Source organism: Lithobates pipiens, unplaced genomic scaffold (assembly GCF_037356315.1).
Source record: "Lithobates pipiens isolate NorthernLeopardFrog02 unplaced genomic scaffold, aLitPip1_a1.2 Scaffold_3, whole genome shotgun sequence".
Classification (NCBI taxonomy): Eukaryota; Metazoa; Chordata; class Amphibia; order Anura; family Ranidae; genus Lithobates; species Lithobates pipiens.
Window position 1 is genome coordinate 33,925,242 of NW_027507790.1, and position 4,551 is coordinate 33,929,792.

Here is a 4,551-nt window from a genome sequence, read left to right on the forward strand (position 1 = left end):
TCCGGGCTCCAGGTCCCCAAGTGGATTTTAAAAACTTTGGAGGAAACTGATAAAACAGATTCCTCCACATTAAATACTCCTGGAGCCCCTTAACCTGCCTATTTGGGAACCCTGGGTGACAATTACTAGGACAGGGAACTAATTATATATATTAGCTTTCATTTGTAGTTGCATTAGTTTGTATAATTGTTATACATAATAGCTTTCATATATCATATATCAATATATATATTAATAAAATAAATCTGATAAAAAGGATTATAATAAAGACTATTGCGTGAAAAATGTATGTATTAATGAACGTTATGAAAGAGTGCTATTTCATAAGTGTGTGACTGAAAATCTGCTAGGATGTTATACCAAGGGTATCAGTTTGCAGTGAAAAAATTTAAAAAAATGAAAAATTTAATTAAATGAATAATGTAGTGATTGCTAGTGAAAAAGTGAGGTTTAAGGAGTGCGGTGAATAAAAACTTCACAAAAAGGAGCTTGAGTGCAAGAACAGCTGGCCATAAATCAAAGAAAAAGAAAAAAACAAACAACAAAAGAAGACGGCCAAAAAAACTTTACCTTAAGCCTCAGTAATATCAGTATCAGTAATAGCCCACAGTGGGGAACCTGAAAAAAGTCTGTGGTGCAAAATAGGGTTCAGAATGTTTTCAAGCCTTTGTGTCTATAAAATGATTAAGCAAAGAATGTATTAGTTGGTTAAGAAATAAAGACCTTAGAGGGGGTGCTGTCAATGGCACTTACTTGACAGTGATGTTCGCCGATATGTCTGTATGTCAGCAGCAATCCAGGGATCACTCCAGGATCCACTGGAGGCTGAGTCATTTATACTGCTTGTAAATTAAACACAGGTGCTTCCTCATTGATTACCCCCTACCTTCCTCTTTCCCTGTGTCCACACCACCATAATGGCGGTTTTGGTGCTGTTTCCTCTGCGTTCCAGAAGGTTGAATGCCCCGGCCATTGCCATCATTGCTGTAGCAACGGCATAACGCTGTGACGTCAGTGCTCAGTAGCATCGCGCATGCACGTGACGCAACCTGGCGCAGTCCCGATAAAAATCGCATATTGCCGCCATTACTAGTAAAGAAAAAAAAATACAGTAATAATAAAAATGCCATAAATCTATCCCCTATTTTGTAGACGCTATAACTTTTGCGCAAACCAATCAATATATGCTTATTGCAATTTTTTTTACCAAACAATATGTAGAATACATATTGGCAAAAACTGAGGAAAAAAATAGTTTTGAAGAAAAATGTGGGATATTTATTATATATATGCCCCTATTTATGTATTCAATAAAGAGACAATCCAATATTATATACAATAGTGAAAAATAAAGTCCAATAAAGTCCAATTGAGTCAGAGGTTAATGAAAATTATGAATGTACAGACACCACCAACGCGTGATCCACCACCACATAGATTTCACGCTTACCAGAGGCAAGCTTAATTAAAGCCTTTATATATCCAAACATCAACCCGGTAACAGCACTTCCACAGACCACCTTGATATTATTCATGCAGCAAGGAACGTTTCAGATTCAAATCACTGGCATCACCCATCCTTGATCAAACATCAATAATAGACCAGGGACGGCAGCGATCATACGGAACACCTCCGTCATAGGTTCATAAGAGAAGAAAAGACTGACCATAGTGTGAATCCGTAGGATAATATTTAATAAAAATAAAAATTGCACTTACATGTATGTAGTAAAAACAAGCAACTAAAAAATCTTTTGCCGGCCGGCAGCACAATAATCACGCCTCAGGTGAACCTCAATGGCTATGATACTGCCACTGCGCAAAGCTTTTGCCTCCACCTGGCCTGTCTGGGGTTCAGACGTTTGGCATTCTGTAGGTATTGTAGATTCTTGTGATCAGTTAAGATTATTATGGATTATTATGGAGTGACGGGAACCCTCCAAGAGATGAAGCCACTCCTCCAATGCAAATTTAATTGTGAGAAGTTCCCAATCACCAATAGCATAATTTCTCTCTGCCTGAGAACATTTTTTGGAGAAGAACGCACATGGTTGACGTCTCTTCTCAAAGAACTGAAGAAGCACGGCTCCCACCCCCATTGAAAAAGCATCTACTTCATGGGTTCCCAGGATTTGGTCTCCTCGAGAGGTCCAGAAACAAAGGCCTGTTTCATATCATGAAACACAGAGACAGCCTCGGGAGGCCAGTCTTTGGCATTCGCACTCTTCTTGGTCAAAGCGATAATATGAGTGGCAATGGAAGAGTAATTCCTTATGAACTGCCCATAATAATTTGTGAAGCCAAGAAAGCGCTGTGTGGCCTTGAGGCTAGCAGGAAGGGGCCAGTTGGTAATGGCCGAGACCTTTCAGGGATCCATAGGAAGACCCAAACTAGAAACAACACATCCCAGAACAAGGACCTCAGAACATTCAAAGCAACATTTCTCCAGCTTGACATAGAGATTATTCTCTCTAAGGCAATTGAATACAGTGCGGTTTCTGTGAGCACGCAGATTTTCGGAAGAGATGAAAATCTCATCCAGATAGATGACAACAAACTGGTACAGTAGATCCCTGAAGATTTCATTGACAAAGTTCTAAAACACAGCTGGGACATTACACAAACCAAAAGGCATAACCAGGTATTCGTAATGCCCGTCCCTAGTGTTAAACGCAGTCTTCCATTTGTCACCTTCCCTTATTCGAATGAGATTGTATGCACCTCTGGGATCCAACTTTGTGAAAATAGAAGCCTCCTTCAATCTTTCGATTAGCTCAGATATTAGAGGTAAGGGGTATCTGTTTTTGATAGTCACTGTGTTTAAACCTCCATAGTCGATGCAGAGTCTCAGTGTACCATCCTTTTTGGCAAAGAAGACATGGCCAGGGTCTCTGGAATGGATGGAGGGTAGGTACGACCCCTGGGCAGAGTTGATCCAGGGACAAGGTCAATAGCACAGTCAAAAGACCTGTAGGGAGGAAGCACCTCAGCAGACTTCTTACAGAACACATCCCGGTAATCGCTGTATGCCGTGGGGAGATCAGAAGCTATGGATGTGGTAGCAATGGGAAGCCACCTTGAGAAGACAGCACGAGAAAGACGAAGGACTCCAAGCCAGGATTTGCTTAGAGACCCAGTACATACCGTATATACTCGAGTATAGGCCGACCCGAATATAAGCCGAGGCCCCCAATTTACCCCCAAAAAAACTGGCAAACTTATTGACTCGTGTATAAGCCGAGGGTGAGACATGCCTGTCCATCCCTGTGTGTGTGTCCATCCCTGTGTGTCCGTCCATCCCTGTGTGTGTGTGTGTCCATCCATCCATCCATCCCTGTGTGTGTGTGTGTCCATCCATCCATCCATCCCTGTGTGTGTGTGTGTCCATCCATCCATCCCTGTGTGTGTGTGTCTCCATCCATCCATCCATCCATCCCTGTGTGTGTGTGTCTCCATCCATCCATCCATCCCTGTGTGTGTGTGTGTGTGTCTCCATCCATCCATCCATCCCTGTGTGTGTGTGTCCGTGTGTGTGTGTGTGTGTGTGTGTGTGTGTGTGTGTGTGTCCAGCCTACCTGTGTCCCGAGCCTCCGTCCCGTGCCTTGCCTCCTTGCCTCCGTCCCGTGCCTTGCCTCCTTGCCTCCGTCCCGTGCCGTGCCTTGCCTCCTTGCCTCCGTCCCGTGTCGTGTCGTGCCTTGCCTCCGTCCCGTCCCGTGCCGTGCCTTGCCTTGCCTCCGTCCCGTGCCTTGCCAGGATCGCCTCGGCGGCCATTCTAAAATTCAAAAGCCCCGCCTCCGCCTACGCCTGTGATAGGCGGAACACTGAATTTCCCAGCAGCCTGTGTTCCGCCTATCACCGATATCGTCTCATCCTCGTACTACGGACGAGGATGAGACGATGTCCGTGATAGGCGGAACACAGGCTGCTGGGAAATTCAGTGTTCCGCCTATCACAGGCGGAGGCGGAGGCGGAGGCGCGGCTTTCAAATTGTAGTATGTCCGCCGTCTGTCTGCTCGATACGCTGATCGAGCAGTCAGACGGCGATGACTCGAGTATAAGCCGAGGGGGGCACTTTCAGCCTCAAAAAAGAGGCTGAAAATCTTGGCTTATACTCGAGTATATACGGTATGTGGAGAGTGGAGCTGTAGCCAAGGAAGGCCCAATACAATGGGGGTAGAAGCCTTGGGTAGAATGAGGAAGGAAATCCACTCCTGGTGGAGTATCCCTACCGACATCCTAATAGGTAGTGTCTGGAAGCGGATAGGGCCCCCTGGGAGCACAGTGCCATCAATTGCCGAGACTACTAGTGGTGTAGTGAGGGGAGAAAGGGTAAGCTTCATAGAAGAAGCAGTTCTCCAGTCCATAAAATTGCCGGCAGCCCCGGAGTCCAGATATGCTAGGACCGATTGGGGAGAAGAGCCTACATGGAGGAACACTGGAAGAAGAAGACGAGCAGGTGATGTTTCTGGGTCCAGTACTCCACCTTCTAAATGTATTAGACCTGAGCGTTTCCCGGACGTGCGCCTTCAGGGTTAGTCAGGTCCGGTCCAG

The 4,551-nt window shown here is 45.2% G+C and overlaps 1 non-coding gene across 1 annotated transcript; it reads right to left on the reverse strand.

Moving 5' to 3' along the window:
• Nucleotides 1-1,687: 1,687 nt before the first annotated feature.
• On the reverse strand, nt 1,688-1,827 carry LOC143941804 (U4 spliceosomal RNA). Its single transcript, XR_013264431.1, has one exon. It is a non-coding gene; the product is annotated as a U4 spliceosomal RNA (small nuclear RNA).
• Nucleotides 1,828-4,551: the final 2,724 nt, after the last annotated feature.